This window comes from Polypterus senegalus, chromosome 14, assembly GCF_016835505.1.
Source record: "Polypterus senegalus isolate Bchr_013 chromosome 14, ASM1683550v1, whole genome shotgun sequence".
Lineage (NCBI taxonomy): Eukaryota > Metazoa > Chordata > Cladistia > Polypteriformes > Polypteridae > Polypterus > Polypterus senegalus.
In genome coordinates this window covers 70,158,372-70,184,040 of record NC_053167.1, presented here as the reverse complement: position 1 = coordinate 70,184,040, position 25,669 = coordinate 70,158,372, and the positions used below count along the sequence as shown (strand labels likewise).

At 36.1% G+C, this 25,669-nt stretch overlaps 1 protein-coding gene across 17 annotated transcripts in view; it reads right to left on the bottom strand.

Moving 5' to 3' along the window:
• Positions 1-25,669, bottom strand: part of ptprfa (protein tyrosine phosphatase receptor type Fa) — a 596,272-nt gene that overhangs the window by 309,491 nt on the left and 261,112 nt on the right. For 16 of the 17 annotated variants that reach the window (XM_039734602.1, XM_039734608.1, XM_039734605.1 and 13 more), the window contains exon 1: positions 14,842-15,195. The exons of the other annotated variant lie outside the window; for it this stretch is intronic. The gene's annotated coding sequence lies outside the window, so the exon portion shown is untranslated. Of the gene's footprint in view, positions 1-14,841; positions 15,196-25,669 lie in introns of those variants that run through there. 17 annotated transcript variants of the gene reach the window in all.

The window sequence follows — 25,669 nt, the reverse complement described above, 5'->3', positions numbered from 1 at the left end:
AGGAGGGATACCATAGTCAGGTTATAGTGCAGAAACAATCCATTTATTTACATTGTATGTCAAGGTGGACAAAGAGCCTTGGGTAACTAACCAGCAGAGTATTATGATAAAGTCTCCATTAACCAAATAATTCAGTTTTTTGGGGGGTTTTGTTGGTTCTACAGTAGTGTGATTTGTATTGTAATATTTTACATGCACTTTTCCTTAAGCCCCCACTGCAGTACTTTTCTATTAATTGTTAGTTGTACCCTTCAATTACATATTCTTAACAATTCGTGGACAATTGCAACATGTGCCCGTGTCCACCAGTCATATAGTATGATATTCCCAGCAACTCAGTCATCGCTCTTTGTGACTAGCCATGAGAAAAATCAAGCAGATTTGATTGTGTCTGTTAGTTATAGCAGTGAGTTCTTGTATATGTTTAGCTTTCAGTGCAATGGATACATTGCTGATGTAAAGAAAGAAGAAAAGCGGATGTTTGGGAATACAAAAATGGAGGAGAGGGTTGTTTGTCCTGACAGAATAGCAAAAAGAAAAAAAACAGGCCAAAAATGAGGCTAATCTTAACATACCGGGAAAAATATCGGAATAGCTACAAGTGTTATCAAGCAGTACATGTAAACTGCCTGTCAAAATAAGATAGGCCTCTGATACATTGGATGCACAGTAAGAAATATGAAACTATGGTGAAAAGTTGTGAGTGAGTTGTATAATCCATCATGCCATGTGATACTTGTTGTGTACTCCAACATTCTCAAGGCACTGCATTAATTCATTCTGATATGCTGTCTGACTGAAAGTCGCTTACTGTGGCGCTAGCCTTAGACGGCAATGTCAACGTCAGCCTCTATTTACTGTTTCTGAATGATTCCTCCTTAAAAAGAAAGAAAAGGTGCAATGCGGAGGTTTTTTCCCCATAAAGGCAATTTCATTATGCACAAGCTATGTGAATTAACATAATGGGGCATGGCTGCTTATACCATTATGAGATCTAAAACAAATATTTATGACCAATGCAGGAACAAAACCTTAAAAAAACAAGTTTTGCACGCTCATCATGAAAGCATTAGCTCAATGATTGTAATGCATCTATCCTACGGCATTTAAGACGGTCTGCATCATGGTGTAGGTAACTTTTTGTTGAGGCACATGATGGCTGTGTGCTCTATTAAGTAATAATGAGAGAAGGTTTTGTGAGGACATCAAAGGAGAAGAAAATCTGTGATCATCCAGGGTGGGATTTTGTTTTCTCTCTGGCACAGAGGACTGGTCAACGTGAGCGGTGACCTGGAAGTGTGATTGCTTAGAACTGCCTCCAACCACCCAGATAAAAGTAGGAAGAGGCCTATGCTCAAGAAGGAAAGAGAGAGGGAAAGAGAGAAAACACCTTTGGACTGTTGTCTAAGATGCACAATTAAGTGTAAAAATGTATAATGAATAAAATGACAACATGTATAAAAATTAACAGATGAATTATCTAAAAAGCAATTCCTTGGCGGATCACAGACTCAGGCAGTATGCATTCATCATTCATTGTATTTTTAAACATAAATACAATGGAGAGAGCACAATACATAATTATATTAAATGATAATTAAATAGCTAAAACAAGCATGTCTCACTTAAACTCCTAACTATACATATACGTAAAACTTACATAGTTTCTCACCATAAAAATCTTACTTTCTCATGTCCAGTCCAGGCCATACTGTTTACTGGCTCAAGAGCTATCAATAGCACAGCGGTTTACCTCTAAATGGTATGTTGGTTTCAGAGACCTGTTTTTTTTTTTTCTCCAAACATGTAATTATATTAAATACAGAGGAAAAAGACAATTCCTCAGCATTCTAAAATGTCTGATAGGTAAAAGAACAGCTATTTTGAAAAGGTTAGACAAGATCAGTCCTTTTAACACAAACTGTTTTTTTTTCTAAACTGCATCCTGGAATAGCTGTGCATGTCATGAAAAATCAGAAGATAATGAAAAAGCAAATCTGACAGATGACTTGAACAGCCAATACCCAGTGCTCTTCAAACTGTGGTGGGATAGCAGATTTTGATATGCCAGTCCTGCATGCAGTCTGTCTACAAGGCTTGCCAGGAATTTGCTAAATGCTCTATTACACTGCCATTTTTTGACACTGTCTAATATTTCAACGTATACCTCTGGTTCAATCCTCATCAAGCATGCTTCTTGGTCTCCTGGTATTGATAGTTGTCATGTGCCTGCTTATCTTTTTCACCCTTCCTTTCTGGCTGTATAGCTACATACTGTATGTGTATGGCAAATTAAGATTGGAAGGGATTCATGGAGGAAGCAACAAAGCCTATAAACATCTGCAAACATGACACTGCGCCATAGAAATGTTTTTCAAATCAGAAGCTCATTGAAAAAAAAAACGAAATCATGAATGCAAATGAGTATTCCAAAACTGTTACAGCAGAATACTTGCACATATGGCACATAGATTTAAATATATCTGTTGGCATTTGCTTTGGTGTGGCAGTGAGAATGCAACATATAACTATAAAGTAAAAATATATTACACTGTATTTGTTGTGCTCCCAGTTCTCAATGATAGACCTCTGTCTGAGTAGCATTTTTATTTAGCTGTAGTTTTTATCATTGCTAGTTATTTTAACTACAGTAATACCACATGGCATTCCTTGTGAAGGTCTATTTGTTTTATACTACAGTTTATATTATTTAAAGTAAATGTATTTTTTACCAAAATTACTAGGGAATAAGATGAGAAAGATAAAGAGTGGGGATTTTGGAAGCTTCTTTTTTTTCCTTCACAAAGTTCAGTCATATCAGTAAAATGCTCTGGAATCTTCTAACAGACATTGCCCTTTTCCATTGAACAGAGAGTGAAAGGGTGAGACTCACACCAGGGCTATGGGTAAGGTCACCCTTAGATGATAAAAGGCACACTGAATGGGTCAGCTAAGGATGTCAGACAAATCCAAATTGCATCTCTCTCTGTCATTCCTCTTGATTTTGGCATTCTGGGGCTGCTGTTTGGTTTCCTAGCACTGCTAACATTTGCAAAAAAAAAAAAAAAAAAAAAAACACCACAGAGTAGAAATTTGTTACTTAAAATATCCATTTATTATGATCTAAAATGAGGCTAAGAGTTGAATGCCAAGGCTGTGTGAAAGTATCACATGGCTTACCTCACACACGTCATTTGTTACTTTATTGTGCTGTTTATCAATCTGCTTAATAAATGGTTCATAGTTATAAAACAGCCAGGTCACATGCTTGTGTTCCATACTTATTAGAGCACAGGATTAAAAAGAATATTACTTAAATTCACCTATTTGACCTTCTGTACATTTTTAAATGCATAAGCTCTTAGAATAACATCAAGTTTGTTTTTTTTTTAAATAATGCCTATTCTGCAAAAACAAAATCTCCCCACAGATTTTTCATTACATGATGTCCTACCCTCGCACATAAAAGAAACCATAAGTAGTCCTTCAGTCAGATTATAAATAAATAAATAAAACACTAATGAAGAGAAATTTATCTCAATTCATCTTTCTAAACAAGCCAGAGCAGACTTGTCACTGGGACGCAATATTGAGGGTGACTTTGAGAGGAACAAAACCCAAGATCAGCATGATAAATAATGTTTCATGTGATATTAAGTATACTGCAATTAACACAATGGCACAAAAAACAAATATCTTTCTATCTATATATCTATATCTATCTATCCAGCAATATTTCATATATATATATAGTGAGACACATAACTAACTGGATTGGTTAAAAAAATATATTTATTGATGAATTACAGCATTCTAAACATTGTCACCTTCTATATACACCCCTTCCTGGTCTCCACACCACTCCATACGTATCTTCCATTGATTGAAACAGTTTTGGATGTCTTCTTGCTTGCTTCAACAGGCTTGCCATTTTTGTCTTCACTTCATCCATTGAAGAAAAATGAGTTCCCTTCAGATCACTTCTGATTTTCAGGAACAAGTAAAAATCACAGGGAGCAAAATCGGGAGAATAGGAAGGATAATCGTGGAAGGAATGTTTTTGTCAGTCAAAAACAGCTTTACGGAAAATGAGAAAATTTGCAAGAAATTTGATGTTGATTCGTTGTTCGTTTTTTTCACCCGACATTATTTGTGTAGTGATTGTTGTGCAAATACTGACTGGGCTATTCACAGGATATACCTAGCCAGTCGGAGGTTTGAGAGGGCCTATAGGAGGGGATATAGTTTTATGATTCACGTTTAGCTGACCTCCATACAGTTTTTCTGGGTAAGCCCCAAGCCCAGTTCGGTTATTTTTGTGTCTCACCTCATACATACAGTATACATACTTTTTCTTTGTGTGTTTGAATCTAATTAAAAGTATTAACATGCTGTATTAATATATTACATATTGGTCTTACCTCTACTGTTAGCATAGGTGAGAGACTCAATTGGACACTGACAACTTGATCTTAGAATTATCTGATATTGTGCAAAGTGTGTGTAGCACAAAGGTGCAGGGGTTAGCACTGTGGCCTCATGAATCAGCATACTGGATTTGAATCTCACATCTGGTCAGTTCCCTTGGTCATCATGCACATTCTTCCCACATCCCCCAAAGGCTACATTACCTGCTGACTGTAAACTTACCCCTAGTGTGAATAAGTGTGGGTGTGCACTGTGTTTGCTCCTGTGACAGACTGGTGCCTAATTTACACCCTGTGCTTTCAGGATAGACTTCAAACCACTGTAACCCTGAACTGAAAGTGGGTCTTGGAATGTTATGTTATGACTAAGTGAGTTGGTGTTGAATTGTATACTTGTGAGCTACAAGAAAATGACACGGATGTCCTAGTGTTATATGGCTGTATTGCTGCTTTATCTGAATGAGATTTATCCAATCAAACACCATGCAACTGATGTTTTAATAGCAATAAAGTATTTATAAAATGAATGAAATCTTCAAAAGCGATGGACAGATGAAATGCCTTAGATCACAATTAAATTACCATCTTTTTAAGAATACTATCTGTGAGTACAACAGACAGTACTAAAGTAGGGAATTCCATTCTTATATACAGTAATAAGCTCAGTAGACATTCCCTCTGATAACAATTTCTAGCTAACATCCAAAACACCTTAGGTCATCTTCTTTGTGCCTCTAACATGCTGGTTTCATGTTAGTATTTCAAAAATTCAAACTGTAAAAAGGAACAAACATCAATCAATTAACCTACCCATTATGTTTTATTGTTACATTTATATATTATTTCCATTCATACAACTTGAAAATAAAATACACTCAGTTGCTAAAATGCTAAATCAGCTTTTTTACAATATCATCTAGGACAGCAAAAATGCTAGTGCTGGCCCCGATGCTGTTGTCATTTTTCTACTCAATGTTGATTTCTGTTCCATGGTTGCTGGTATTGTTCCTTACCCGCTATAATGGCCAAGAAAAGAAAAACCGATAAAGAGAGAGGAGAGTTTAAAGACAGACATGAGGCAGAGTACATCACTGTAATGAACACAGAGTGATACCTGTGTGCTTTAAAGCAATTTGTAAGGAAAATGTGGCAGGAGTTGATTGTTAATATATTCTGGCCCGCATCAGGTATATAAAATGTTATTTTTGGACCTCAATAAAATTGAATTTGACACCACTGCTCTAGTGTAACACAATACAAAAAACACTGGATAATTTATTTTTCTCCCACTGTCTTTATAGATAGATAGATAGATAGATACTATATGGTGTATATGGGCAATATGTTGTACATCTGCCCTTCATTTCACAATCAAAGCAACGTCCACTGTGATTTCACATTTTATTGTTTTTTTTTTATCCATACTTGGTGTTGGAAAAACCATTATGGTAAAACTGATTAGAAAGCACAATCTCGTGGTTTTACAGAAGGGTAATATCATATTCTGAGTGTTTTTTTTTAATTATGTTAAAACTGGGCCACCATGGCCAGATTACTGAAAATAGAAACCACACCAAAACATTGAAGAGAAAAAAACCCCAAAAACAAACATAAAGAAGATCCCACTGTACACATTGAATTCAGTGACTTATTTGTCACTCTGATCATTCTCTTCACTATGGAAGACAAGCTTTGTCACTTAAAAAGAAAAAGAAAATAAAATAAAGTAAAAACAATACACATCTAGCACATCTAAATTTAAATGGCCCAAAAACAAAGAACACCTTAAGCAAAGAAAATTCAGAATCAAAAGGGATCATTTTCCAGTCAAGTGCTATTAAAATGATTAACACTTTCCAATTAAAGTTTGTGACATTTCTGTCAAAGAACTGAAACCTGCTTTGTTCTTCTCACGAACTCTCCATTTTGTCCAGTATCCCAAAACATGACACTACAAAACTAAACTTCCGGGGATAGGGTATGAATAGGAGGGTGTGATTGATTTATGACTTTGTTTTAAGTTGTTTGCTTAGCAACCTTTGTTTCCATGGAGAATAAAAAGGGGGGAAAAGTATTTGGAAAAACTGGTTTTAACCAGAGGTGCTAAAGACAGTTCATTTGGAATTAAAATGAGCCTAAGATAGCAGGGATATTTTATCTGTAAGTATGAGGATTTTCATTGCCAGTACGATCCTTGCTTCCTAATGCATTTTGCTAAACATTCTACAAAATTAAATTTACATACTAAATACAGTATGATGCTTAGGCAGTATGAATTTATATTCCTTGACTGTATTTTGTCATGCATGAAATACGGTTATTTTAATGAGTTACATTATAAACAGAGTAAAATGCTGTAACCATTGAGCAATAAATATAATTAATGAAGGCTTCTCATAAGCAGCAACGTTCGACAGCAGGTCTGCTGATCCGAAATGAGTAAGTGAGAAGATGACAAAGGTTCTGCCAGAAGCAAGGACAACTCCAATTAGTTCTAATCAGATACTAGAATTCATTTTTTTTTTATTATTCAAAGATTTGATTAATGAATCAAAAGATCTAAATTTAGCCTTAAACTCGTAATTTGCTAGGGAACAAATAAATGAAGTTGAGTTGAGCCCACCAAAATGGGTCAACAAATCAATTAATAAAATCAATTACCACATTTAAAAAGGCAAGAAATAAAACACTCACATAGAAAACAAATTACAAAAGGGGACACTTGAATTTCTCAGGCTTATCATAGGATTTTAAAGTTGGAAATATTTTTTCACCTTCGTGCATCAACACGTTTTTCAAAGGAACAGAAGGAAACATACGTTTACATGCTCAAACATCTTCTTCCTCTCTTTAAAGTTTTATTAAGTTAAAACTGCTCCTTTTAGGGAAAGACATAGTGGTAACAGAAGTGTTAAGACACAAGGTTGTTGTTTCAGGTCCCACCATCTCCATTTGTGATCCAAAAGTTGTCACTTATTCAGGTTTTCCTCCAACTGAATTAGTAGGTCTTTTATACATCATGTAGAGTAATCAAACCTATTAAACTTACTGTAATTTCAAGGTGGTTATAAGCAATATTCCATGCACAAACATAATTGTGCTCCCTGAGTGAGTTAGTTAATGTGAAAGAAATAAATAAATAAGTACAACCAACTGCAAAGAGACCACTCCGCCCAAGGGCAGCATTATAGACAAAAGGAATAGAAAACAATGTTTCACAGTGGCAAATTCCTTGCGACAGCCTATCATAAAGTGAAGATGGCTTTGTATAAAAGCTAGACCCTGTACAAGGCCAATGGAACAAAGGCGGTGTGGGGAGAATCACATACTGCAGCGAGGTGCAGTAAGTAACAGAGCAATTTAAACAGCAGCCAACATGTATGAGCTAAACCTAGGCCTGACCTCATCAAAATTCTCAGCTACATTTTCTTTTTTTTCCCTTCTTGTAGCCTTCAGATAGCAATTCTCAGCTGTACTATTTCACCCTTATTTATGCACTAATATTTTCTCAACCATTTTGGCTTCACCCTTTGATCCACACATGAGGATGTCTTTGCCCTTATCACATCCACATCTCTGTGTGACTTTACTTGTACTGCCTCTATTCTATTCAATTCTTTTCTCAATATAAAAATATCACTGATTAATCTCTACAAGTTCAGTATTCCCAAGGATAAAAAAAGGAATCTAGCAAGTGGCTGGAAATATTAACCACACACCTTGGCAAAACATGAATTAAGTATTATCATTACAGAAAAGTTCACAAAATTACACTAAGCTTCATTCTGAGTGCGTAAATCCTCTATGCAACAATTTTGAGTATGTTCTGCACTAAATAAAATGTAAACTTTAAAATAATACATTTAAAGAACAAGTATCCAAAAATTCAAAAAAATTGTTTCATTAGACTATTTATGGATAGGAATCTGATGCAAGTCTAATTCAAACTTGCATAAAGATAGACTAGACTCATTGACGGTTGAGGAAACTAATAGATCTAGGTAAAGAATTTGCCTCCCAGCACATAAGAAGTATCAGAAACAAAAAGAGTAAGCGGACACAGAACACTGTTTATGTTGCTGTTATATACTACTATGCACCCGAAAAAAGTGGGAGATTAAAAGTGTTAGCTTTAGAATATTATTTTAGAGCATGAGCCACTGCAAGGTTTCAATGTGTGATTGATAATTAGAATGACAGAAGTGTTAGTTGTCACTTACAGTATATCAGAATTAAATCAGATGTGATTCTGACTTTAACCTTTAAAGATATTCTGCTAGACCAATCACTTTGTTTAAATAGATGATTGATCTTCAGAATATTTAGTGATTTTGGTTCCTGTGTTATACTCAGTACTGCTGATGTAGACCCTGTGATCCTGAATCAAAATAAGCAAGTTCAGAAAATGAGTTGAAGAATGAACTCTTTTAGAAAATCAGAAAAAGTACATTCAACTGCAGTAGTGCAGAGAAAAAAAAGCACAGTATTGACTGTCACTGTTTATTTTCGCGAGTTTTAACAGCATATGCAATATATTATTTTTAACACATACTCAAATTTTTACATAGAAGTGATAGCGTGATTGTTGGAATGCACATTGGAATGAATAACTTTAATTTAAACCCAGAATCGTTTTGGGCATTACTGTGTCTGTGGGTTGGGGCTCTCGTGCACCTCCTGTGGTTACAATATAAACAGACAAACACCATGCAATAATATATAAAATACATACTCTGCATACATACATACATACTATATATATATATATATTATACACACACACAGGATCTTTGTAAGCCAAGATGTTTATTCAGATTTTCATTCTCACTATCTATTGTACCTTTTCTTTACACTTGATAATGCATAATGATGTGTGGCTCATTTTGGAATGCAAGCATTCAATGTAAAAAAAAAAAAAAAAAAAAATAGTTTGCCAAGAATGGATCATTTATTGTCTAAATCACAATATGTAATGACATACTGAACTTGAAAACATAAAAATTACAAAACACACAGAATCTGTGAAAGAATAAAGACAACCATATAAACAATTTATAACTAAGTACAAAACTTCAATTGGGTCATATTACAAGAAATTGAAAACAGAGATATTGGTTAAAACTGCATGTGGGATGATAATTTTGAACAAGAATTATAACAAATGGAGATGCATTATGAAATTACAGTGAATGGATTATTACAGCTGAACAAAATAAGAATACAGTATTGACTGGCACATGCTATGTGCGTAGTGTGTACCAGTGGCCAACATTTATTTCTATAATCATTCCACTAGTCAGGACAGCTTGACATTCATAGTAAACCGAGACAGCCATTGGGTTAATAAAGATACCTAGCTTTCACAGGAAGTGTTCTGTTCTACTGAACAATACTCTTTTCTTTTGCTCAGTAGGTATCCTAAAAGATATAAAATTTAGTTCATCTGCAAACTGTACAGTAACATAAACCTGACAAATTTTATTTGCTTTTTTCTGTAATTTTTACAGTAATAGAGATGACAGCATAGACAGTGGTTAGCAATGCTGCCTCACAGCTTCAGCAAATTGGAATAGGATCTCTCTGTCTGATCACTGCCTGTGGTCTGCACATTTTCTCTCTGTCTTTCAGCGCCTGGTTTTTTCTTACACATCCCAAAGACACACACCTTAAGGTTGAATGAGGATTTTAAATTGACCCATTATAATACAGTGTAACTGTTTGTGTGAGTATGACCTACAAAAGATTGGTCCTTTGCTAAGGACTGGCTTCTCCTGAATTAAACACTGTTGCAATATTCGAGTACTTTGGTTCCCTGTAACTCTAATTTGAAATAAACAGTTTAAGAAGGAAATGTGCGGGTATATAGAAATGGATCTACATGACATTCTCAAGCTCATTTTTAGTCATAGGTGGCTACAGCCTACCTTGGTAGCATTAGATACAAGGCAGGAACCAGAACTGCATATTGTTCCAAATTCATCACATGGTCCACTCATGTATAAAAACACTGACAAGTGGTCATTTTAGAATTGCCAATGAATCGAACATTTAGGGTGAGAGAAGAAAGCTTTAGTACCCAAAGAGGCACCCATACAGACATGGAGATAATGTTCAAACACCACACAGGCAGCAACCAAGTGAGACATCTGAATCAACCACTGGACAATGGTGCCATTGCTAGGAATAAATATTTGTTGCAAAGAAAAACTATATAGTTTGCAAATCAAGAAAACAAAGTTGCTACATTACATGCAGCAAAACTGTAGCTGACTTTACACATACTTCAACATTGGTTCATGCCTGTGATCTAAAGCAGCTCCTGTCATGAGGACACTGGGCACAGACTGCCACCTGCAAATTTGATTCATTCACAAACTGTCACAGCTGAAGACGCAGGCTTACTTCTAAAGGACATTCACGGACAACTTCAACATGTGTCTATTGTGAAAAAACGGAATGCATTTGATGATTCGGTAGAGTTAAAACAATTCACCAAAGCATAACATTCCAGACGTAGAATCCACTTCTCCCACCCAGTTGTCTCACAAAGTATACAAAGCACAGAAACCTAGAATAGCCATCTGAGGATTTTACATTTCAAAATAAACTCAGTCAAGGTCTTGTTAAAAGCTATAGTGCTTGTGAAGACTTGCTACATTAAGCATACTATGGTAAACCTTTTAGTCTTTCTGGCCAACTCAAAATTAAATTCTGAAGATGCAGAGGTACTGAGATATTCACAGTAGAGGTGCCCTACAGGCCAGCAAGTTAAAAAATGTATGTGGGACACCCTGCTTTGCATTCAAAATGTAATACCAGTAAAAAAGCTTAATTTTTGGAAAATCTTTAGACTTCACTACCACGTTACTGTATGACAGTATGCATTAAACAAAATACAATGCTCTACAAAACAAAACGTTGGGCCACAAAACAGATAAACACAAATATTCACTGATTTTTACCTTCTGTTATAAATTCAATCTAGAAATAGACATCTTTGTGAACACCAAATTGGTAATATGCACAAAATTACCGGCCAACCTTTTCACCCCTTTAACTCTAACTGCAATATTAATGCAAGTATCTAAATAAACTGTTCTTCCATTATCTGTACAAACCACATCAACACCCACCATCAATCCACTATTATTAATTCCACTCTTACTGTCAAAAGTAGGCTGAAGACTGCACAGGGTGTGTTGTTCTTGTCCATTCTGGTTTTCTTGTGGGGGAAGGGATCCCACTGAAAAAGAGCTGTCCATCCATTGACCCTTGAAGAATAATCTGCCTGGGGTCCCTCTCTGTGCCTCCATCAAGAAGACATTCAATTGGTTTTAAGGACACACTCATCCACTCTGAAGGGCAAAGTCAATCACTCAGAAGGCTGATATAAAAATGGGAGCAGAAATCAATCCAATTAAATGTGTGGAAGACTTTTGTTCCATTTTGGCCAACATTAAGTAGAATGGGTCCAGATGTTCTTGGTTCAGATCTACAATTGTGGTGTGAATTATTTGCTTTGCCTTGAGGGATACTGCTAATTTATTATTTATTTTTTCTAGTAAATAACAGACAGAGATATCAATAATACTATACCTCACTATACAATATGCACATCTTGCTTAAACAGAAGAATCTAAACACAACTAACATTACACCAAGAGAAAAGTGTTTTCAGTAACTTTTATTATTACTGCATATTTGAATGACGCCTTTTCTCAAGGCATCTTATAAAATCAGGATACATTGCAACTAATTCTCACAGATGGAGCACTGGCAGATTAAGGCATACAGTGCGGTCAGGCAAGAATTGAACAGGCAACTTTGTAGTTTAAGGTCCTTTAAGGTTCAGTGACTCAGCATCAACTCTATATTCACTGTTCAAATGCTCTTTAGAATCTGGAAACCATTTACAAATGCTGTCCTTGGTTAACTGAACGCGCTAAATCATCGTTAACCTTTTGGATATTTCACTGTTTTTGAGTGATTACTTTATATCAGATCTTTTACATGTTTAGCTCTCTATATAAGCAAGGGAGGGTTAGCTCCGTTAAATTAAACAAGGTATCCTACTATATGCCTTATTAATTTGTATTTTAGAAATTGTAATGAAATCCATAAAATCAGGTTCATTTTTAAAACTCAGAGTTAAATGTGTGAAAGGGGGCAGCCAGGGAGCACAATTACACGCGTAGTTGGCTTCCTTATGTCGCCTCAATTAAACCCGTAACATCTCAGTTGCTATAAAAAAAAAAAAAAAAGCGCTGAAAACAAATTATACTTTGAGACACAGATTGACCAGAACATATCATTAATAGTAAGATTTTGTGAGTTTACCCAAGCATGTGCAATGCCACTTAAAACATTCACAGATTTTGTCACACCTTTTAACCTCACATCCTCAAGTCACTAACACTACAGGAAAATTAAAAATTAAAACATCTAATTCAAAGGCTGTGATAGGTGTTCAAATGGCAAATTATTAGTGTTTTCTAGTTAGCGGTCTCACTCATTAACAACAACAAACTAGTCTCAGAGCCAAGGAGAACACAACAAAGAATTTATGCCTTTTTGTCAACAAGCACAGAATTCACCATGTGGGGCTTTTTCATAGTAAGAAGTGGGGAAAAAGTGTCTCACATTCCTAGAGAACAAGAATGGGAAAACAAAATCCATTAAGACCATAAAGAATGTACAGAAGCTAAACCCCCAAACCCCCAAGTCATGCCAGACTTGGCCAGACGTTACGGGTTAATCGTAGGCTAAAATTCCAAGATATCAACGCCCTCTGTAGTGCAAAACTCGCTCAGGCGAGAAACTAGAGAGGGCATTACAGACACCTGCAGGAGGAAATAACAAATTTACCTGTGTGTGTGTGAAAGAGAGACAAAGACAGTGTTTGTGTGCTTTTATTGGTGACTAAATATAAAACTAAAATGGGAACTTTTTACATTCATTAAATTATACCACATTCATTTTAATAATTACTAAATTGAGCTTGTGTGTGTTTAAACATTCTTTTTGAGTTCTTACTTGTGTCACAAAATGTGCCCTTCATGAATATATTGTATAGTATACCAGCAAAGTGATTTTCTAGTGTAGTACAAAATAGATTTGTACACATTATGCAGGTATAATGCATACAACTATGCAATATTGTAGGATTTACAGCATATCTGATCTCATAAGAGTTTTAAAACTCATGACTCACACAACACCGCAGAAAGGCAACACGTTAACTTTGCCCCCCACAGTGATTCAACAGTCCTTTTTACTTTATCAGCCCAGAAAATGTCTAAACATCTCTCTTCTATAGTGGCTGTTCGAAGACAAAAGAGCAGCAAACATTCTGATAATCTACACACGCATGGTAAAATGTGGTTCCAAACTGGTTTTATGGTTTGGAAAGACTAAAGTGTGACCTGGAATGTCAACAGTGAGGACTGGATCAATATTGTTAAAAGTTATTATACCTTCTAACCTATCTGGATATTGATTAATTTCACAGATCACTTGTAAGATTAAAGGCAGCTGACACTGCCTGTGATTCATGGTTAATGTAGAAACATTTCTAATGTAATTAAGTACAAGGAAAAGAATAAATCCTCGAACAACTTTGCTCAAGTTGTTAACCGAGCCAAAACATTTTTTCTGGTGGGGGTAAATGGATAAAAACAAAGCATAACCAAGAATAAAAGAAGCCTGAAAGCTACAAAAGACATGGAGAGACCAAGGTACAAAAGCTATATCTTGCATTACATTCAGAGATAACAAATGGTAAGTCAGAGGTCGTCAGTAGCATTGTCTGATACCAGTTTGCTCAGCAGGGCTTCGCACCTTTTATCAGATGAGCAAGGATATGTTAAAAAAAAAAAACACGGGACAGGCTCAGCAGAAAGAAGCAGTGGGAGAGGAAGAACAAATGAGACTAGGACAATTTACTACTGTGTCATTAACTGAGCAATTCTGAACAACAATTGTGATAATAAAAAAGAAACTGTAAATCACAATAGAGAAATCAAAAAAAAAAAAAAAGAAAAAAATTACAATTTAAAAAGCTGCCTTTGTTGGTGACCTTTTTCCCCTTCTAATTCTGAACTGTATGTTTCTATTAAATTCTTTTTAAATGGACAAAGCAACAAAATACTGATTTAAACTTTCATCAGACACACTTTTTCCAGTCGCTAACCATTACCTTTTTATATTTCACTATGCTTTAAAGGCCAGCCCAAAAGCATACATGCACAAAAATAGATCACCAAAGAAAAAAATAAAACTCCAAAAATCTCTTGGATTGATATTAGAGCAAAAGAAATGTGATTGATAAGGAAGAGTCTAAAGGGAAATTAAGCAAAAGTATAAAACAAAGTTGTAAGCCAGTCAGGTGAGAAGCAAAACAAAGCAAGAAACTCACCCATATCTGAAGAAATCCAAAAAATGGCATTAATCAAGTTGCTCCAAGATTCTCCAAGATCACTTTAAGCTACCCAAGTCAAAAAGCTGCAGTCATTCCCAAGAGTGTAACCTGACATGAAACTCCTTTATACATGTTTGTGTATATCCTACATTTTTAATGAGCGGAGCAGTTGCCTCAGGTGGAAACAAAGAAGGCGAGGATCTCTACAGCGGTTATTTAATCCATCCCACCTAATTGGGAAATAAAGGCCGTTGAGTACTATGAAAAGTTGAATTGACAATTACAGGTCCCGGGCACCTTTTCTGACGGAGCCTTGTGAGGTAGCTTCTTCCTTCGTGTGTGTGTGACGCTTTCTGCAGACTCAGAGGAGTAGGCTGCCAAAGTTTGCCCTGACAATTAGGGGCGTGTCCTGGGGCACATGATGTCATGGGTGTAGGATTTCACCAGGGAATTTTCAAGTCTTTGTGGCTGCCAAGTCCTAATCCAATAGCAAACTATGCTCCTTCTACAGGCAAAGATATTTAATGCATTCAGAGTCAGTAATGTGTAAAAGGCGATGGCATTTTCTCTCATTCATTCTCTTTAAAGAAAGCACACACACACACGCACACACAACTGACAGAAGAATAAAATGCTAACTAATAATAAAAAATAATACTCCGTGTGCGTGCATTTTTTAATAATTTTAAATAATCCACTTAGTTTGGAAGTTTCATATTTTAGAATTTAGTCTTTAAAATCTAATGATGTAAAACTACCAGTTTAAACAAAGTAGAATCTAATCAAACCAGAGCTGAGTTTATTTACTTCAAATGGGGACAACATTCAGTCTCATATCACAAATAAATACCTTAAAAACACATTCTATTAATAATCTCCATAAAGGGACAAAACCAGCCTTTTCAAATTTATGACACAGTGTCTTTTAATGTTGCAATACAAAGCTGACTAATTTACTTCTGGTATAGTGAGTAGCACTCTATCGTCATCGATCCAACATCCTGGGTTTAAAACCCATGCATACACATATGGAGACATGCAGGTTCGCTTAACTGGCAATTTCAAACTGGTGCACGTGTGTGTGTGTGTGTTTGAGTTGTCAATGTAAGGAGTGGTGCTTTCTTTCTGGGCTGTTTCCTCAATTGCACACAGTGCTACCAGGATAGGCTTCAGCCACCTGTGACCCTAAATTGAATTAAGTGGGATTGCCAGTGGTACTGTAAATTATATTTTATACTAATGACTTCCTGCAAATGCACTGCAATGTCATTTTCTAACCCGCTTAGTTCAAGCCAGGGTTTCAGGGAGTGCAGGAGTCAAACCCACCTAACTTAGGGTGCAAGGAAGGAAAAAACCTTGGAGATGGCACCAGTCCCCCACACACCAAACACACACTAGGGCCAATTCACTTATTCTGAATGTCTTTGGATGGTAAGAAGTAACCATATCACCCAGAGGAAACCCACACAGACACGTGAAGAACATGTAAACTAAAGCAGGCATGACCTCGGACACAAACCCTGGTCTGCTTACTGTGAGGCCTCAGTGCTACCACTGTGCTGTCCTATCCTCATTCTTGACTGCAAATACTCTCGTAAAAAAGACTAACCAAATAACGTCCGAGGAAAAGGCAACTGCTTTAGATATTTATTTCAAACGTTCCAAAAAAATGGCATTTGACTGACAAGAGAAGATTATATGACTGTTCCACACATTAAATAAGGACAAAAACAGCTTTAAAAATGTAGATATTTCTGCTGACCCCCTGAGCTATTAAGCAAAAGACAGAGAATTGATTTAAATATGAAAATGACTTAACAGCAGGGTTTTGCAACAGTAAGCATATAGTAGGCTCTAAAAACACCAATAAGCTCAATTAGAGCATCCAGTTGGCGAGCTGTCTAAAAGGAACAATAATGTTAGGAACACAGTGGGAAACAAGACAGGAAAAGAATGAGAAAGGGCAAAAGTATTCAGAGCTTCAAAGTGACCACTGCGTTCCCCGAACATTCCCCTTTCTTTCTGATGATTGCTAATGTGGAAAAAAAAGCTATAAATAAAAGTAAACCTGGTTCATTTCACTTGGTAGGAATGCAAGTATTGACATGTTAATTTTATATAAGAGAAGAAAAGAAAATTTAGTGAATTTCTCACAGACAACTGTGTTTACTACACAAATCACAATATATTACTAAACAAAGAATGAAATCTTCACTTGAATTGAATGGTCATATGCTGAATGGTAAAATACAAGTTACAAAGTTTACATGATGTACACCACTAAACTCAATTTAACAGGGCTTTTTCAAACCAATTAATCTAAACAATATCCTGAAATAAATCCATGTTCAGTTATGGCTCACTTATATTTGACAACAGAAGAGGTGAATGCAAAAATAAAAGACTATTATTACTATAAGTTTTATATGTATGGTGTGTTGCAAATATCAGGATTGTTTTAACACTGCAAAAGTAATAACTTGGTGTTCAAATAGCATTATGACATGATGGAAGAGGCTGAACAAACACCACCACCTTATATATATATATATGGCTCCAGCACCCCTGCCAAACCCAAAGATCTTGCTTGAAGAAGGGGCCTGAGCCGCCTCGAATGGCTTGCATATTGTGATCTTTTGTTAGCCAATAAAAATTTTCATTTTACTAAACTGCTCATTGCAAGGTAAAGCATAAAAATGTTGCTCAAAGCACTCGTTGGCTGCCTTTAAAAACTACTGGTTATGAATTGTGTCAATGAGCTGTGGACTCTAAACAGGATGATGTCTAAAATGTCAGCAACTTTGGTCCTGGAGGGACATGAAGGCTACAGGTTTTTGTTTTGATCCAGCTGCTTAATTAGAAACTAATCCTTTCAAGTAACAGATCACATTTAATTTCACAGCGTATTAAGTGTTTTAAGTCTGCAATGTCAGGTCATTCTTATATCTTAGATTTGTTTCATCCAAATGATTCGAAGCCCTAAACAGAGCAGTCATTTTCGGTCCGTCACTTTTTTCCCTCTTGTTTCCTTCCGACTATTTTATCACACCAGATGGTTCATTTTGAATGCACACAGGTGCAAATGTAAACAAGTTAGATGAAGAACTGCAGGTTCCTTTGTCATTTGCATCTTTTTGCTCATAAGGAGCAATTAAAAACAGTGAATGTTGCTTTTTAAGACTAAAAATAAGCAATTAACAGCGGGAAATCGTAACAACTGAAACAACTAAAATGAAGCATAAAATTGTTGCTTGAGTAACAAGTGAGTCCACAGCAATAATTGACTTCTCATTAAGAAGCTGGGTTGGAAAAAAAAACTTGTAGCCACTTCACTCCGCAGGACTGATGTTGCTCATCCCTGTGTTAAACAATATCATTTTGCTCTATATCTTTATTATATAAAGTCTGGATTGCATGTCGCTTTACAGCAGTATTCATGTACCACGTCTCCACAAATAAAGTAAATAATCTAGGTGTTATTATGGGCTCAGAGTTCAACTTCAAATCAAATATTAACCATTTTACTAAGACTTCATTCTTTGTCTCTTTATTTCAAGACACCGACATTTTTGTTTTTATGCAACTAGATGACTGCAGTTTACACCTAACAAGACTACCTAAGAAAGACGGCAGCAAGAATCTTAACCAAAAAGAACTTAGCACATTAGTCTTGGTATCATTACGGTGATTGATTTATTTACCAAAAATCTGCTATGCTTTGCCAATAGTGATATACCAAGCTAACATTGGGTGTGTGTGGCGGGGTAGGGGACTTAAAAAAAACACTTTTTTTTTTTTTTTAATAGTCATCTTGTGCAGGTTGTAATAAGATAATACATTTGCACTGGTTAGTAACCCCTTGTCCAGAAAAGCCTTCCGTAATTTATTAACATAAATATATGCTTCCAACACTCTGATGTGGAGGTGAGCACTTATAACGTTCTACTTAAATGAGTGATGCAGGCTACTTTAAAAATAAAAATGCAGCTAGGTTTTCATCAGAAAATAGTGTCTTTTGAAATCATGTCTATATCACTATATTGCTTTTTTGCCTCAGTTGCTTAAATGCTGAGAAGTTTTAACACTATAAGTATGGGCTACTTTTAATTGCACCAACTTACACTTAAGCCACCACAGTTTCCAGTAACTTGTGATATTTTATTAGGTCTTTCATGCTTTTTATTCAAATGGGGATAGGACATATTATTACAGTAGTTCGCTAAATTACTGGTTTTCAGTTTTTCTGTGTGAAGTTTTTATTAGCTTTGGAAGACCATGGCACAAATAAAATATAAGCATAGAACACAGAGCTGCAAAGAAAAGTTTATCTTGCATGATTTCACTGTTTAATTTTTCCAGTTAACAGTTGCTTTTATGTCAGTTCTTGTAAGAAGTAGGATCTGCTTAGCTATTAAAATGTTTCTCTCTCTGTCAAAGTCTTTGTTATAATGCATTATGAATTAGAAAAAGTAATCTGACATTTGGTAAAAAGAATGGAGCATTACTTAATCTTTAAAATAATCTAGTGGGTGTGTAGGGGCTTTATTATTGAAATGCCACTGTGTCATCACTTAATGCCTTAGACATCCTTAGAAAAGCATGGCCAGGTGTGCATCAAAGCCAGCTACAGAATCGTTCACTGTACATGCATTAATCTTTACGCGCACCACAAATGCTGCCTGCGATTCTTGATTTAGATTAGTCATTTGATTTCTTTTCTGTACTGGGTCATAAAAGTGAAATGATCTTTGATGTATTTAGTTATATAGCTTTTGATTGTGCTGGACATGTGCTCCATTTATTTTAGTAGTGTAGTATAGTATGCCAATGACATATAAAATTTAATTTAAACGTGGTTCTATTGCTATAGGCAGTGTGGTGTAGTGGTAATGAATTTAGACTTCAAACCAAGAGATTGTGGGTTCAGATTCCCCTATTGACACAGTGTGACCATGAGCAAGTTACTTCGCCTGCCTACATTCCAATTGGAAAAAAGAACTGCAACACACTGTATCTCAGATGTTTTAAGTCATCTTGGATAAAGGCATCAGCCAAATAAATGTAAATACTACTTCACATACTGTAAGCATGTTCATTTTGCTTATAATATTGCTGCAATATTACAGTTTAACAATGCAACTATTCATATTATGTATTGCATACAGAACATGCATCCAAACAAAATAAATGTAGCAGAAAATAGAGCCAGAAGTTACAATAACTGCTGAGAAAGCCTACCTAATAATAAATTTACAAGGCCCCAGTCCTTGTCACACCCATTGCTCTTGGCTACCTAATGTTGTTTTTTCCACTAGGATCAACAATAAGTTTAATTTCCAATCAGTGTTTTTCCAAAGTCTCCAGAAACCAACAGTGAAATCTTATGTAAGCTCTACTAACCAGTGACTGTCTAAAAAAAGCCATGGTGATATCACACAAGTGACAAGCCTACACTAAAATCAGTAATTCCTTGAGAAAAAACATGTTTATAAAATGTTTGGATTTGATTTGTGGTGGGCAATATTAACTTTCTTTAAACTAAATTAAATACACAATAATATAAAAAACAGCAAAAAGATCAATTAGCATCACAGTAATTTCCTCCATATCTGCTATGTGTCTCTCACATCTAATGTGGTCAATAATCAACTATTACTACTTTTAGAGAAAACAGTACCCAAAAGTAAACCACCAACCCCATTCTGGTTCCTGTTGTTAGTGGAAAACAAGAATAATTAAACAAATCATTCAGTTAAAAAGCCATGACACACTTCGATCTATCTTGAGCAGAGACAAGTGAAGATTGCACCATGTCAGCAATAATAATAATAATAAGTTGCATTTATAAAGCACCTTTTACAAACCCAAGGTCGCTTTACACACAGAGTTAAAAAAAAAAAAAAAAATCATACAGAAGACAAAAGTTCATAGAAGAGGAAAGTGTTGAGTTGAGATTAAAGGTGGAGAAAAATGAGTAATCTCGGACAGACTGAGGAAGAGAGTTCCAGAGAGGTGCCATAACACTAAAGGACCTGCCTCCCAGGGTGGAGAGTCTAGTGCATGGGACAGTAAGGAGATTACTGCTTGAGGACCTGAGAGAGCGATAAGGAGTGTAAGGAGCTAGGCGCTAAGTGAGGTAGAGAGGAGCAAGGTTATGTAGGGCTTTGAAGGTGAGAAGCAGAATCGTGAATTTAATCCTTGATGGAACCAGTAACCAGTGGAGTTGTGAGAGAACAGGGAAGATGTCAGCAAAACGCTTTGTGTAGGTGAGGACTCTGGCTGCGGAGTTCTGAATGTACTATAGCTTCAACATAGATTTTGCAGGGAGGCTGATGAAGAGGGAATTACAGTAATCAATATGAGACATTATGAAACAGTGAACCAGAGTTTGAGCATCATTAAAGGACAGAAATGGACAGAGGCTGGCAATGTTACGGAGATGATATAATAAAATTTTGGAAAGAGAGCTAATGTGTAGCTCAAAGTTAAGTGATGAATCAAACAAAACACCGATTTCTGACAACAGGAACTGGTTTGACAAGTGTACCATCAACAGAAACAGAGAAGTTGGATGCCTTAGAAAGTAGGAAGTTTGGGCCTACCAGTAACACTTCAGTTATATTGGCATTAACTTTGAGAAAGTTATTTAACATCTATAGCTTAAGATCAGTGATGCAGTCCATGAGTGTGCTGGGAGGCAATTCTGTAGAGGAGTCTGTACTAAGATATAACTGTATATCATCTGCATAACAGTGGAAGTTAAGGCCATGTCTACGAATAATCTGACCCAAAGGAAGGATATCAAGTAGAAAGAGTAATGGCCCAAGGACTGAACCTTGAGGGACACCATGCGAAACAGGTGAGGTGAAGGATTTATATCAGCTGAGTGTGAAAAACTGTTTGCCTATTAGAAAGATATGATGTGAACCATTGAATGGCTAAGACAGAGATCCCTACAGAGGAGAGACATGACAGGAGGATTTCATGATTAACCGTGTCAAATGCTGCACATAAGTCAAGAAGGAGGAGAATATTAAGTGAACCGCAATCTGCAGAACAGAGAAGATCATTTACTACACAGAGAAGAGCTGAAAAAGTTCATAGAGTGTATTGTCTAGAAGAAAAGAATTGGCAACCATGCGTTCCATCACCTTAACCAAAAAAAAGGGAGATCGGAGATAGGCCTGTAACTGGAGAGAGAAGGATCCAGGTCAGGTTTTTTAAAGACTGGGGTAACTGCAATAGTTTTGAGGGCAGTAGGGACAGAACCTGAAATGAAACATGCATTTATGAATGAGGCAAAAGGAATACTAATTATGGATGAGCATGTCTTAAGCAGAGAAGTGGGGGCAGGATGAAGCAGACAGGAGGAGGAATTAAGATATATTAAAAAGTTCAGAGATGGCGAGACAGTCAACAGGCAAGAAACAAGCGAGTCCTGATGATGGAGATGGCAGATCGAAATGAATGAGTGATTGAGGTGTTGAGGGGGAACTGTGATAGATTTGATCAATTTTGGTATCAAAGAAATGTAAGAAAGCCTGACACTGTTCAGCTGTAATGGGGCATGCTAGAGGAGGGGGTTGGAGGAGTTCATTAACGGTCCTAAAAAGAGTTCTAGGCCTAGACTTAGCACCATTTATGAGGGAAAAATAATAGTTGGAGCGAGCAGTGTTAAGGACATCCCAATAATTAAGTATGTGCTCAGTGTAAAGCTGTGAGTGAACTATGAAGCCTGTTTTCTTATAAAGATGCTCAAGACACCAGCTAGTGGCTTTCATAGCTCTGAGCTCATGGGTGAACCAGGGACAGAAGCAGGTGGCTGGAGCACACCTAGTCCTTAAGGGAGCAAAGATATCTAGCAGTTGCTATAAAGGGAAATCATGTTTTCAGGAGATGGAAGAGTATGCAGGCCAAAAAGATACGAAGACAGAAGGGAAGCAGCAAATAAATCGGAATTAACAGACCTAATGTTATGATAAGAGACAGACTTTTTCTAAACAGAAGTAGTGGTAATAATGCTAAAGTTACATTCGATAAACTTATGATAAGAAATACCACAGAGTGAACGTGAGAGAGACATTATTCAAGCCATTTGAACAAAGCAAATCAAGCATATGACCATGAGTATGAGCTGGGAAATCAACATGTTGTAAGGAAACCTCCATTGCATGATGAAGTCATCCCATCTCAATATTCAGCTGCAATTTATTACTAACAAAGTATCCAACAGTGTGAGACAACCAAAAATTATTTGTATTACAGAAGTGATTTAAGGAAAAGTTATTTTCTTCAGTTAATTCTATATTTTCATACACTGTAGTCTTATGACTAAACTTTCATAAGAAAGCCTGAAGCAATGAACAATTTTTGCATCTCTCTATTTCATGTTTGAATTAAGTTGGGATACAAGTTCACAGTTTAGTACAATAGAACCAAGCTTTCTAATTGTAACCTACCTAGTCACTTGTTGAACCTCAAATTTAGATTCGTAGTGAGCCACATCTTATCGGGGAAACACTGAGAACATGGATGGATGGGTGGATAGATGGACAGATACTTTATTAATCCCAAGGGGAAATTCACACGTACACGGAGCTGCTGGAAAGGCTGCCACTCGCTGCGGCACCTGAGTCAGTAGAAACCCAGGGCAGATCCTTGGCTTGCCACACAATCCTACACTCATTCACAACCAATTTCTTGTTCCTAATGTCGTTTAACAAAATGACTTGTTCTTACTTGTGTAACAACTCTCAGTCATGGATACTTTTTGATAAAGTTAAGAAATTGTTTTGCTGTCCATAATTGGTTGGTATTCTATAGTTTCCAATATTTTTAAAGCGTATTTAGTTGTAAATATTTTCTAAAATTAGATACCTTGTAATGTGCACAGATAGATGCAAACGGAACTCAGTCAGCGGTTTTAATTGTTTGCACCTCAGTGTTTTCATCATTACAAGCAATATGTAGTAAAATAACTTTTTAATTCTTCAATATGATTTGTTATGCTTATCTCTGTGCAATATGCCTAGGTATTACAAAACTATGTTTCAATTAGGTTCCTTTAGAAATCTTATGATAAAATAGTTTATTTCAGAGTAAATGTAAACATTTCATAATGGAAGCATTAATCATATTCATACTTTCATTTTCAGAATGTGCTCAATTAGCTAAAGAGCTAAACGTTTTAATGAAAAAAAATCAATGATTAGTCATTTGCTTTTATGGCATTTTATTGTCAGTCTTGAATATTTTTAAATAATACAAACGAGTAACATAGGATTGCAATGTGATTCTGAGCCTCTTGCTTAAATATGAAGGTACTAAAATTATATTCAGGTCATCACTGAAAATAATAAAAAAAAAGTTTCTCATTGGTTTTACTTGGTTGAAATCTTTAGTGCATTAATTGATTATTTAATTTCATGTCTTGTCATTTCAACTTTCAGCTTTTACAAAGAAGTACATAGAAAAATAGCTAATATCCGTACTACAATAAACAACGAAAGGTGATAACATGACCCTTCATGTTAATAAATCAGACCCCACCACTAATTTCCAGGACTTTCTATATATGAAGACAAAGCAAGAATAAATTGTGCAATACTCACAGTCACAACATTCTTGAAACACCCACTTGTTTCTAACAGACTTGCTAGGTCTACAGCAGATTCAGACCCCTTCGCTTTCTTTCCACACACTTTATTTTGTTACAGATTTAATTTGAAAAGAGTGCATTTGTAATTTTTGCCCTCCCCCAATCTACACTCGATAACCCACAATGACAAAGTGAAGACATGTTCTCAAAAAGTTTTGCAAATTTATTAAAAATCAAAAACAATGAATTCAGAAAGTAAAGGGGTCTGGCTGAATCCACTGTATTTTGTTTGTTTGTTATGTTCTCTTAAATTTTGGCAAAGAGTTCAAAAATCTAAATTGGCTTTTGGCTAACACAGCCCAGAATCTTAATTTACAGTGCATCCGGAAAGTATTCACAGTGCATCACTTTTTCCACATTTTGTTATGTTACAGCCTTATTCCAAAATGGATTAAATTCATTTTTTTCCTGAGAATTCTACACACAACACCCTATAATGACAATGTGAAAAAAATTTACTTGAGGTTTTTGCAAATATATTAAAAATAAAAAACTGAGAAATCACATGTACATACAGTAAGTATTCACAGCCTTTGCTCAATACTTTGTCGATGCACCTTTGGCAGCAATTACAGCCTGAAGTCTTTTTGAATATGATGCCACAAGCTTGGCACACCTATCCTTGGCCAGTTTCGCCCATTCCTCTTTGCAGCACCTCTCAAGCTTCATCAGGTTTTAAGATCAGCCATTTTAAGATCAATCCAGAGATGTTCAATCGGATTCAAGTCTGGGCTCTGGCTGGGCCACTCAAGGACATTCACAGAGTTGTCCTGAAGCCACTCCTTTGACTGTGTGCTTAGGGTCGTTGTCCTGCTGAAAGATGAACCGTCGCCCCAGTCTGAGGTCAAGAGCACTCTGGAGCAGGTTTTCATCCAGGATGTCTCTGTACATTGCTGCAGTCTTCTTTCCCTTTATCCTGACTAGTCTCTCAGTTCCTGCCACTGAAAAACATCTCCACAGCATGATGCTGCCACCACCATGCTTCACTGTAGGGATGGTATTGGCCTGGTGATGAGCATTGCCTGGTTTCCTCCAAACATGACGCCTGACATTCACACCAAAGAGTTCAATCTTTGTCTCATCAGACCAGAGAATTTTGTTTCTCATGGTCTGAGAGTCCTTCAGTTCCCTTTTGGCAAACTCCTGGTGGGCTGCCATGTGCCTTTT